Genomic DNA, 14345 nt, shown 5'->3' on the forward strand with positions numbered 1-14345 from the left:
ACAACAGTAACATGTGTGGCTAAAATTGGTACACGCAGCGTTTCTATCGACATAAACACCATGAATATAAATATAACCACTCCTCACCCTTAAAGTAAATGTAAATAAAATTGGGTGGGGTGGTGGTGAAATGGGGGATAAGCTATTTTCAGACTTAACTGAAGGTGGCGTTGACTAACCTAGTTCCACACAAAACTTGGGATCCCATAGGAACACACATGTTTCAAGCACACTAGTAGCTGGTATATTGCTGAATGTTAAAATTAAACATTAAATTGTGATTTTTTTACTGACCAGAGGAAACAACATTTTATGACAACAAACACTGTCCCGTTTATCAACAATAATAATATCTAATTCGTTAGAACAGATACCACTGTCTGCAAGTCTAGGTGGGAATGCAGTTAAACTTTGTTTCGTTTAAAGGGACATTCCTGAGTTTGCTGCATTGTAAGATGTTTCCGACTAATAAAATATTTCCACGATTAAACTTACACATTAAATATATTTTTTAGGAAATAAAATGAAAATTAACCTAGTACAAATATTAGAACGATCAGAAACACGTTTAATATACAGGCACTAATATTCTAAACAAGATAATATATTTAATATGTAAGTTTAATCGTAGAACTATTTTATTAGTCGATAATATCTTAAAACGTTGCAGCAAACTCAGGAATGTCCCTTTAACAACACCACTCGAGCATATTGATCAATTAATCATCATCTATTGGGTGTGAAACATTTGGTAATTCCACTAAATTGTCTCATTAGCAACAGGATATATCTTTTATATGCCAGGTGGTAATAAAGACAATCGGAAAGAACAATTAGACAGACGTACTTTTTGTCCATTTAATTTTCTTTTTATAGTTGTTTTATTTTCTTTGTTTGGAATTCCTATGTCTTCTTATTTGTTGTCCTTTTTCGTGTTGGTCCGCCAGAAAATATTTCAACTTGCTGATCTAATCTTTATTTTAATACAGAAGGACAGTAACATACAAGAAATCAGTATGCAATTTGCAATTATGACCTTCCTATTTTGTAGGTTTGTTCTCTAATTCCCAGGAGTCTAAGTGGCGGCAGCGGGTTTCGTATCTCCTTCTCACAGACCAAGTGTCGCGATCAAAATAGGTTTGGTATAATTAAGTTAGAAATCTTTGAATATAGAATGTGACGGCATGTGACTAAAAACGCGTTTTTCTTCTTTAATAGCCTACAAAACAACTGTCTCAGTTACCATACCATATACCCAATAGTCCATGATTAAAAGAAAAATTTTTCCGCAGTGTCAAACACACGGGTTTTTTCCTTTAATTTGTATGCAAGTTTCAAATACGTATTCAGTGGAGCTGGTAAGGACATCTCATGAGGGAGACATGTGCATGGAGCTGCATTTTAAGTATACCAGATATATGATATGGAAATCAATAACAATGCAATGTTTTATGTAAATAGCAACTAAAAAAACGAGTTCTAAGGATAATTTAAAAACACAAATAACAATACCCCGAGGGTTTGGGTGATAAAATATGCATGAATTTGGGTTGATTTTATTCTCATGCGTGGGTTTAGCAGACGTAAAATTGAATAATTCATTCAGAGTATACTCCAGTTATTGCGTTGACATTATCGTACACACATTGATTTGCAGGTATACGAAATATGTAGGAAATGTTTGTATTATTAATATTTACAGTCAAAACCATCTATAAAATCACTCGAACAACACACAGAAAGATGGCCTTTCAAACCAGGCAACCTTTATGTATGAAGGACACATATTCTCCTGACAAACAGTTAGGCAACGACCAGTGAAAGAAAGAAATGTTTTATTTAACGACGCACTCAACACATTTTATTTACGGTTATATGGCGTCAGACATATGGTTAAAGACCACACAGATTTTGAGAGGAAACCCGCTGTCGCCACTACATGGGCTACTGTTTCCGATTAGCAGCAAGGGATCTTTTATTTGCGCTTCCCACAGGCAGGATAGCACAAACCATGGCCTTTGTTGAACCAGTTATGGATCACTGGTCGGTGCAAGTGGTTTACACCTACCCACTGAGCCTTGCGGAGCACTCTCTCAGGGTTTGGAGCCGGTATCTGGATTAAAAATCCCATGCCTCGACTGGGATCCGAACCCAGTACCTACCAGCCTGTAGACCGATGGCCTAACCACGACGCCACCGAGGCCGGTAAACAACGACCAATGAAGTATGGAAATAAAAAATCAATTGACAATATTGTTAAACTGAATGAATGCGGGATTATACCTTCACCACCTGTAAACACTCAATCTGAACGACAAAACCGTTATCCGCTGTCAAGACCGTATCTCTGCACAATGCAGAGTCGAATGGGCAATTGACAAAATAGTGTTTAATTCCACGAATCACTATCTAATACCTCGTTTATAGGGCAGCCACTTCCAAGAAGTGACATGACAATCACCATGCTATGAGTTGCGCGAGTTACCTACTCTTGAATACAAAATAAAAATATGTTTAAACATTTAAAAAGCCGACTGTATAGCACGAACAATAATTGCTCAAGTAACAAGGTATCTCGGAGTGCCAGAAATATGGGAAACCAGCAATTCCTTGGCTTCCCATAGCGCACATGCCACAATTAAGTACTTACCATATTACTGACGACGTCTTGATTATTAGATTTGGCAAAAATTCAGTTTGCAATTTAAATGTTCAACTGACAAAATAGCCCGTTGTTTTAACTGATTGCATCACCCGGCCCATTAATGTGTCCGAGTTAAAAGGGGCGGTAGTGGCTATTTGGTGTAACTGGCGCTGAGAAAGCAAATCATGACGATAGGTGAACAATTAACATTTCGTAAATTACTGGAAATCGTTCTCGTGAAGCAGCACTTTGATAATAACTTTAGACAAGCTAAATATTGCACTTAACCCACTGACAAATTCACTGCATTAACTTTTTTTTAAAATATTTCCAAGTAAATATGTTCAAAAGATGCGTGCACCACATTGTTGTCTGTAAGACAAAACTAACATGAACTGTCAGTAACATCCTGGCCTAAGTCGTGTGTGTGTGTGTGTGTGTGTGTGTATGTGTGTGCGTGTATGTGTGTGTGTATGTGTGTGTATGTGTGTGTATGTATGTGTGTATATATATATGTGTGTGTATGTGTGTGTGTGTGTATGTATGTGTGTGTATGTATGTGTGTATGTGAGAGAGAGAGAGAGAGAGAGAGAGAGAGAGAGAGAGAGAGAGAGAGAGAGAGAGAGAGAGAGAGAGAGAGAGAGAGTGTGTGTGTGTTTGTGCGTATGTGTGAGAGTGTGTGTGTGTGTGTGTGTGTGTTTTTGTGTGTGCGTATGAGAGAGTGTAATATGTATATGTGCGAGAAAGAGAGAGAGAGAGAGAGAGAGAGAGAGAGAGAGAGAGAGAGAGAGAGAGAGAGAGAGAGAGAGAGAGAGAGAGAGAGACAGAGAGAGATACAGAGAGAGATAGAGATACAGAATGAGTTTTGTTTGACTGTTTGTTTGTTTTATTATAGAATGAATATGTTCGTTTTGTTGTATTATGTTGGTGTGTATAATTAGGCCTTTCACTGCTACGACTTTCACAACCATTTGATGATAAACCATCAGTTTGCAAATATTTACTATATTTGGCAACCAATAGCCTACATACTTTTCATTCATTCCTCTATTCCTTCCTGCCCTCCTTCATTCATTCATCCATCCATCTATTCATTTATCCATCCATCCATCCATTCATTCATTTCATTCATTCATTCATTCATTCATTCATTCATTCATTCACTGACTTAACTGTAAGCTGTTGATATAAGGGGGCGGGACGTAGCCCAGTGGTAAGGCGCTCGGTCGATGCGCGATCGGTGTGGGATCGATCACCGTCGGTGGTACCATTGGGCTATTTCTCGTTCCAGCCAGTGCACCACGATTGGTATATCAAATGCCGTGGTATGTACTACCCTGTCTGTGGGATGGTGCATATAAAAGATCCCTTGCTGCTAATCGAAAATAATAGCCCATCAAGTGGCGACAGCGGATTTCTTCTCTGAATATCTGTGTGGTCCTTAACCATATGCCTGACGCCATATAACCGTAAATAACATGTGCTGAGTGCGTCGTTAAATAAAACATTTCTTTCATTCTTTCTTTCTGTTAATACCAGCTAGTTGTGAATACATGATAGTACAATCAGAAATCTTCATCTCCTGATCACGGAAAAAGAACTGTGGTTTAAGCATTATCGTCACCGTGATAACGAACATAGCAGGTCAGGTTTGTTCTCTTTTTTTTTAACTTTGGGGAACCATCCATTTTGGCATTTATTTCTCATCACGGACATGCCATAATCGTATTTTCTTCACATTATCGACGATGTCCTTATATTAGATTTACAAAAAAAATTCAATTTGCAATTTAAATGTTCAAATGGCCCGAGCGGTCGTTATTTTAACTGATTGCATCACACTGGTCGATTAGGCTGTCTAAGTGAAAAGCCGCAGTAGCAGTTCTTTAATGGGACAAGAGCCGTGGTAACAGTTTATGAAGATAACACGCTAGTTAGAGGAGCCTGAACAAATAGTGTTAGCGGACATCATTCTCATTAAACTGAATCGATCATCGGATTTTGGCGCCAAATATTTATTTTTATAGACTGTTGCGTGTCGGCCATTAGGCTTACGTCAACAGAAGAAGAGCGAAATACCATAGTCATCATAATCACCATTATCGTCATCACCACTAGCATTATCATTACTAAAAACATCAGTATCATCAGAACAACTACCATCATCATTACCACCACTACTACATGTGATCATCACCACCACCACCATCATCATCATCAACATATCATCATCATCACCATCACCACCATCATCATCATCATCAACATCCTCACCACCACCACCATCATCATCCTCATCACTACCACCACCACCATCATCATCATCATCAACACCACCACCACCACCACAACCATCATCATCATCATCACCATCATCACCATCATCTTCTTCTCTTCACCACCACCATGATGATCATGATCATTATCATCATGACCTACACCACCATCACCACCACCATCATCACCACCATCATCATTATCATCGCCACCACTATCATCAGCATAACCACTACCACCACCACCATCATCATCACCACCATCATTATCATCATCACCCCTATCATCATCATCACCACCACCACCACCACCATCATTAGCATCAACACCACCATTATCATCATCATCATCACCATCACCATCATCATCATCACCACCACCATCATCACCACCTGCATCATCATCATCACCACCACCACCAATATGATCATCAATACTACCACCACTATCATCATCATCACCACCACCCCTATCATCACCACCATCACCACCACCCCTATCATCACCAACACCACCACTACTATCATCATAATGTTCATCATCACCACTACCATCATGATCACCAACACAATCATCATCACCATCATCATCACCACCACCAGCACCTCTACCATCATCATCACGATCATCATCAATGCCATAATCAACATTACTACCATCATCTTAACCAGCACGATTATAATCATGACCACTATTCTGACTGAGAATCAGATTAATATAAGCATTCCTCAACGATTCCTGTGCGAGACAACGTAATGCAGTAGTCCTCATTTAGAAAACACTACCGAAAATAAAACAGATACTGAAGCAATATCTTAAAATGATTAAAAATGATTGCCAACTAAGACTTATAAAACGTTTACTGGTGAAATGGGAAAAAGAAAGACTTCACACATAAGCAATATCCAGATTAGCTCGCCCAGTGTATTAGGCCTGCTACTGGTAGTCAGATTATCAGTCATATAGATCTTCCATGACTAACACAGGTGGACGGATAAATCCGAAACACTGGCACCTGTAGTAATCGCCCCAAGCTCTCCCCGTGTGTTAGCACAGTCTGGAATCATATCACTGTGGTGCAGGCAGTTACGCTAGTTGATTTATTCATACACTGCGACCTTTTTTTCGTGCTTATATCCAATTAAGGTTCAAACACGCTGTCCTGGGCACTCGCTCCTCAGCTGTGTGTCCATGATAGTGGGTTAGTGGTTAGTGAGAGAAAAGTCGGTGTAGTGATCTTACACCTACCCACTGAGTCGTTAAAACCCGCTTTGGATGAGAGCCGGTACCGGGCTGCGAACCCAGTACGTGTCAGTCTTATGTCCGATGGCGTAACCACGAAACCAACGAGGTCATTTTGGAATAATGAATGAATGAATGCATATTTAACGACACCCCAGCACGAAAAATACATCTGCTATTGGGTGTCAAACTATCGTAAATGTAAACATTTTGGAATAAGAAACAGAGATATTATGAATCATATGAAATCTTTCAAATGTTTCAAGAATTTGATTTTAAAAAACCCAACAGAGTACTAACCGATATAATAATTTAAATAGAAACCCACCCCACTCCACCCACCCACCCCCAGATATTCTAGTTTATCAGCCATTTTATATACTCGAAGCCTTGAAAACTTTTGGAATAAAGAAAGTTAATAGAATCGGGAACAATACCATTACAAAGATCGATGTCAGAAATAAGGTCTGCAGATACGACTGGCTCACGTTATATCGCTGGTTCTCGCAGTATAAAGATGACAAATGGCTTCGGTTCTGTCAGCCAGACGATTCAAACAGCAGATAGCGACTGGAACAATATTTGGGAAATTAACCCCTTTAGACGCTGCAGAAATCAAAGAGCATGACATCGTACTACGGAGTAGTGTGTGTACGGAGTAGTGTGTGTACGGAGTAGTGTGTGTACGGAGTGTTTGTGCTGGCAACAGCTAGCTACTTTCCAATTAAATCAGTTTGGTAAAGAGCTAGGCTGCTAAACAGACGGTCTCTGGTTCGAATACACACAGTGGACGTTGCTTTATCTTTTAAAATTGGAGTCGACATAAGGAGCAGGTGTTTTATTAATATCCGCCAGAACATGCAACACCTCAGAACTTAGCTATTGCTTCACTTCGGGCATGTTTCCACTTTAGCGTTCACGCAAAGCGCTTCAAATTGCATCGGTAAAGACTCATTATATAAGACTGGATGCGCCTGCGGTTTGCGTTTTGGGCAATCTAATTAAAATTAGCTTCACTATTACATGTGGATCTACAGCAGCCCGTTGGAACTCATGTCGTTGACCTTTCATTCGACCAATCAAAACCTTACTGGCAAAATCATGCCAGTGATTTGAAAAGAATTTGAAAACATTCGAGATTATGCCGAGGGTATACGAAATGATTCGGGTGAATTACGAAGTATGCCGGAAACTAATTTCAATATAAAATTTTATATAAAATTCGTTTCAAGACGAAAGAAAAACGTGATGGTATAGGCATAAAATATGTTTATACTAGTATACAATCCAGAGTTTATTACTGCACTTTTCCCCCTATTTTTTCAATGTTGAAATAGACCAACAAGTTCGCCTATTGCATAAATAGTCTCGCCTGATATTTTTAGAATTTGTATGCTCCCGAATAGCGCTATAAAAGACGAAGTGTAATTGGTCGATATTTAAATTGTTATTTATAGATGAAATGTCACCTGGACATGGGAATCCACGCAATGCTGTTAGAGCTACTGGTGAAACCAGTAGAATTAATTTTAATCAGATTGCGTTTTGGGCATTTAGGATTATTTCATTGCGGCTGGCCGCATGGGTATTGTAGACGAAAGCATCGCACGCATCGTCTAGACTCTGTCATTGACATTAATGTATTTCGATATCTTTTAGCCGGACAGCACGCACATGCCGTATGTAATGTGTATGAGCCTTAAAACACTTCGATTGTACTATAGGTACAATGAACACACACACACGCATGCACAAAACGCACACACACACACACACACACACACACACACACACACACACACACACACACACACACACACACACACACACAGACACATTCCCGCTCTTATATTATCGTTTCTACCGGCGTGGGTTTTTTTCTTCCGTTTTCCATGCTCCGAAACAGCTATCCGGTGCCAACCTTGGTTGAAACAAGCTTTTAAAGAGTGAAAACATTAACGTAAAAGGCACATACATCTACAAGGACGGAGGCGAAAGATAGCGTCCAGCTCGTGCGTGCTTAAGCCAGGTTGCTGTAACTAGCACGTAAATCCCCCCACCCCCTCCCCCACCCCCACCCCCCACCCCCCATTTCATTACTTAACGTAAAGTTAGTTACTGATTTAATATACTAGAGGCAATTTTAAGTTTAAAATCCCAGCTAAGTGCATTCAAGTTCCATTACGCGCCATGGGCCGGGCACACGTCAAATACACCTATTGATGAGACAGGAACATTCACACGTTTAACCGTCAATGACGTTACGCCGAACACGATGAAGAAAATAGAAATTTAAGTGGGGCCTGCTATCCGTTATGTCAAGCCCAATTGACGACCGTGATCGAGAACAAACTTTCATTACGGTCATGATAAAAAACGAACCACCCCCTCCCTAAAAACCAAAAAACCAAAACAACAACAAGCCAAAACCCCCCAAAACAAAACAAAACTCCCCCCCCAAAACCACACACCTCAGAAAAAAAGAGAGATAAACCCCAAAACAAAACAAAACAAAACAACAAAAAACAAAAAATCCCAAAACAAACCCAAAACAAGCAAGACAAACAAAAAACAACAAAACACAACACAACACAACACGTTACAACACAACACAACACAACACAACATGAATCTCTATCTAGTGTGGGCCTGTGCCCGTCTATAGGAGATCCTTTAGGCCTACTGGAGATTCCGTCCCTCTTGCATCAACACAAACAGAACAAGACAACACAACACAACACAACACAACATGAATCTCTATCTAGTGCGGGCCTGTGCCCGTCTATAGGAGATCCTTTAGGCCTACTGGAGATTCCGTCCCTCTTACATCAACACAAACAGAACAAGACAACACAACACAACATGAATCTCTATCTAGTGCGGGCCTGTGCCCGTCTATAGGAGATCCTTTAGGCCTACTGGAGATTCCGTCCCTCTTGCATTAACACAAACAGAACAAGACAACACAACACAACACAACATGAATCTCTATCTAGTGCGGGCCTGTGCCCGTCTATAGGAGATCCTTTAGGCCTACTGGAGATTCCGTCCCTCTTGCATCAACACAAACAAAACAACACAACACAACACAACACAACATGAATCTCTATCTAGTGCGGGCCTGTGCCCGTCTATAGGAGATCCTTTAGGCCTACTGGAGATTCCGTCCCTCTTACATCAACACAAACAGACCAAGACAACACAACACAACATGAATCTCTATCTAGTGCGGGCCTGTGCCCGTCAATAGAAGATCCTTTAGGCCTACTGGAGATTCCGTCCCCCTTGCATCAACACAAACAAAACAAGACAACACACTAGAACAAGTATAACTCCTTGGAATTGGAACCAGTGGATTCTCACCATAAATTAATGCTGTTTTTCATATATTTACTTATACATACATTATACATACACTAGCGTAACCAGTGCTTTGGTCGGGAAACTTTACATGGGGTGTAATGGCTTACACTGTGCTTTCCCCAAGAAATACGAAAGCCGTGTATAAAACCAGCCCTCATTAGCCCAGGCTAAATATACGACCGTCGTATTTATAGTCGCTTCTCTGTTAAGTGATCGAAAAGATGGCCGCGCACATGTAGAATTTCTTTATTTTTGAACACAATATTTAGCACGATGTTAGTACATTAGTCGACTGAACAGGAACACAAAGCGATCATGGCATTATGCGGCATCGGATAAGTACAATACGGTGGTCGGTAATGCAAATCATAAAAAGATAAAAAGGATCGGAACCTGTTAAAGGGACATTCCTGAGTTTGCTGCAATTCTTAAGATGTTATCGACTAACACAGACTTTTTATCGATTGTAATTACGTATCAAATATATTTTTCTGCATTAAATATTAGTGACTGTATATTAAACGTGTTTCTGATCGTTCTACTATTTGTACTATGTTAAATTTCTTTTTGTTTCCTAAAAAATTATTCCGTACGTACTAAATTATTTGAAGACAAAATCCAGTTTGGGCTACTTACAAATATCAAGACGGCCAGAAACACATTGAATATACAGACATTGATATTCTTTAAATGTATTTATCAGATGTATAACTTCTGTATACAATGACGTGAATATAACTCTCTTTAAATGTATTTATCACGATGTATGACTTTTGTATTCAATGACAATAATATGACTCTCTTTAAATGTATTTATCACGATGTATAACCTCTGCATACAATGACGTGAATATGACTCTCTTTAAATGTATTTATCACGATGTATAACTTCTGTATACAATGACGTGAATATGACTCTCTTTAAATGTATTTATCACGATGTATGACTTCTGTATTCAATGACGTGAATATGACTCTCTTTAAATGTATTTATCACAATGTATGACTTCTGTATTCAATGACGTGAATATGACTCTCTTTAAATGTATTTATCACGATGTATGACTTCTGTATTCAATGACGTGAATATGACTCTCTTTAAATGTATTTATCACGATGTATGACTTTTGTATTCAATGACAATAATATGACTCTCTTTAAATGTATTTATCACGATGTATAACTTCTGTATACAATGACGTGAATAAAACAAAATAAATTTGTTTTATTTAACGACGCCACTAGAGCACATTGACTTTTTTTTATCTTATCATCGGCTATTGGACGTCAAACATATGGTAATTCTGACATTGTGTTTTTTTAGAGGAAACCCGCTGTCGCCACATAGTTTACTCTTTTACGACAGGCAGCAAGGGATCCTTTATTTGCGCTTCCCACAGGCAGGATAGCACAAACCATGGCCTTTGTTAAACCAGTTATGGATCACTGGTCGGTGCAAGTGGTTTACGCCTACCCATTGAGCCTTGCGGGGCACTCACTCAGGGTTTGGAGTCGGTATCTGGATTAAAAATACCATGCCTCGACTGGGACTCTTCAAATGTATTTATCACGATGTATGACCTCTGTATACAACGACGTGAATATGACTCTCTTCAAATGTATTTATCACGATGTATGACCTTTATCACGATGTATGACTTCTGTATATACTGACGTGAGTATGGCTCTCTTTAAATGTATTGATCACGATGTATGACCTCTGTATACAATGCCGTGAATATGACTCTCTTCAAATGTATTTATCACGATGTATGACTTCTGTATACAATGACGTGAATATGACTCTCTTCAAATGTATTTATCACGATGTATGACTTCTGTATACAATTACGTGAATATGCTGAATATATAACCACCACAATCATGTAGCGAACTGCAGGATCAAATGTAAATACAAATAATTACTAACAATGACCAACTGTACGATAAAATAATTCGTTACAATTACAACCGCAAATATCAGGGATAATAATAACAAAACAAAAGAAAAATTAAAAACAAAAGTAAATAATAATTGAACTGAAGTGGTTTCATTCTCTTGGTAGCGCCGTTACGTCTCAATTCTAAAGGTTCCATTGGCATACTCCCGAGGAAACGTTTGAAAATCAGATGTCCTGGAATGCAATTTCCTGCATTCCTCAAGTAAAATGCATCATGACAAATGTGGATAAGTGTCAGTAATACTTTTCCGATTCAGAATTAGCAGGGGGTGGGTGGGTAAAGCCCCCAACCCTCCTCCTGCTCCACCGTGTCTGATTACGACAGACGGTCTGCTGTTAAGTGTAATTATGCCAATAACAACGGTGATTACTTACTTAGTTGTTATATTATAATGTTATGGACAAGGAATTCCTGTCTATTCTGCTTCATACTGTAAACAGTTCGCTTAATTTTGTTCTGGGATGCACTTTCTAGGTGTGTGTCCATGCGCGTGTTTTGTATTAAACGTGGTTCCACCTACTAACACTTTCCCTGGATCCGTCATGGGGAATTCTAAAACCGAACCATTTGTGTTAAAAGTTAAATAATGTTTACAATGCATTTTTATCGATATTTTCTCTTTGGACGTCAAGCGCGATCGCCGCAATGCTTTTAACTGGCCATTAAATTGAGTCTAAAGACAAAGAACAAAGGCAAACACACATTAAACGTAATGGGACACGTGCGTCGCACAATTTGACGTCTGGCACGAACGCATTGTTTATCTTTTTCTGGAATTACGCAAATTCGTTTGATCGAGAATCAACAATCGTTGATCGCGACGAAAACTAAACAAATAACACGATTTTGTTTTTTTAAAATGATCATCCGGCTATATATATATTTTTTGTTTGTTTTGTTTCTTTAACCCCTCCCCCCTCCGAAGAAACCCCTCAAATGCTTTATGCTATTAAAGACAATTATTGGGATTAATGATTTGTGTGACCTTGACAATAATCTTTGGCACGTTAATGTGGAAAGGTGCAGTATATAGTTCAGCCACCCGAGTTAAGTGTTATGATTCATAGCATTGATTCCCGTGGGTGGAGTGGGGATGGTAAGATTGATTTACCTCTAACCAGTACTGCAAGTCTTGCGCATCAGAAACATCGTGTTGGTGTAAAACTGAATAGCCAGCTGGGGCGTAGCCAGAGAGGAAAAAAACGCCCAGGCAAACCCAGACCTGTAAAATAAATATTGGCCAGTAATTTGGTAGGAATATCTCATGTGGCGGTTGTGCGTTTCTCGTTGTCTGAGCCAGGGAGTTGTGCGCTACCCGTTCAACGTCCGTACCCCGGGTTCGACTAATACCGAAATAGCTCACGGGTCAAGTGTAATATATCAGAACTCACTGCAGCTTCGCAATTTATATCATTAGTCGATCATTATATCTATCCATCCATCCATCCATCCATCCATCCACCCATCCATCCGTCCCTATATCCATCCATCCAACAATCCATCCATATATCCATCCATCCATATATCCAGTGAAACATCCATCCATCCATATATCCATATATCCATCCATCTATCCATGTATCCCTCCATATATCTACCCATGTATATATCTATATATCCATCCATCCATCCATCCATACATACATCCATATATCTATCCATCCATATATCCATCCATATATCCATCCATCCATCCATCCATCTATCCATTCACCCATCCATCTATTCACCCATCTATCCGTTCATCAATCCATCAATCTATCATCCATATATCCATACATACATCCGTCTATCTGTCCATCCATATATCCATCCATCCATCCATACATACATTCATATATACATACATACATACATACATACATACATACATACATAAATACATCTATTCATCCGTCGATCCACCCACCCATTCATGCATTCATCCACCCATCCATTCATCCATCTATCCATCCACATATCCATCCATCCACCCGTCGATCCATCTATTTTCTATATTCATCTGTGATGTCCCCAGAAATGCAATTTTCTTTGTGATGTATTTACATCTAATAATAGCCGCCGATTAAACACAGCGACGAAACACACGTACAGCTAAACAAACATGTTTGTGTTGTCTGTTTATACATCGTTGTTATTAGAATGGCCTAATTTACTTATTTTCTATATCGACGGACCATACGACTCGCATTTTATTACATCAGCATTACTTTCCATTATATGGTAGAATCGAGTTATTTTCCAAGGCGGTATAAAATATACGACTTCGTAATCCAATAAATGTCCTGAAAGTATGCGGTCCATCTGCATTCAATCTTCATTTATAGCTTTGAATCACGAAGCATGTCCGTTTGTCAGTCTGTGTCTGTGCGTCTGCGTATATGTTTGTGTCTGCGCCTGCGTGTGTCTGTCTGATTAGGTACAAGCGTGCGACAGACCTGTGCATATGTATTGGAAGAATCCAACAATAGGGAGGGCCAGTGGTTTTATCAATTCAACTATTAACGGGTAGGGGGAGGTAATGTGTTATTTTCAGAGTTTTCAGGGGAAAGAGTCTCCCTGGTTCCCCCTCATGCTTTAAAGGTTTTTGGTGTACGTGTATATGTCTATAAACTACTGTATACCTGTCTTGTTGAATCAATTAAATTTCTGTTTCAGAGCTAAGAAAAGAAAAATTCTAACAGTAAATCTGCAGTTGAATATTTTTGAAATTAAGAAAATAATCTGTAAAACGACATGACCAGAACCCGTTTAGTTAAACATATAATTTCTGTTCATATTTAAATTGCATAAATATATTACTATCGTGACGTGACTTGATTGAACGACATCATCCACGAGGTGTGAATTAACACAA

Source organism: Gigantopelta aegis, chromosome 9, assembly GCF_016097555.1.
Source record: "Gigantopelta aegis isolate Gae_Host chromosome 9, Gae_host_genome, whole genome shotgun sequence".
Lineage (NCBI taxonomy): Eukaryota > Metazoa > Mollusca > Gastropoda > Neomphalida > Peltospiridae > Gigantopelta > Gigantopelta aegis.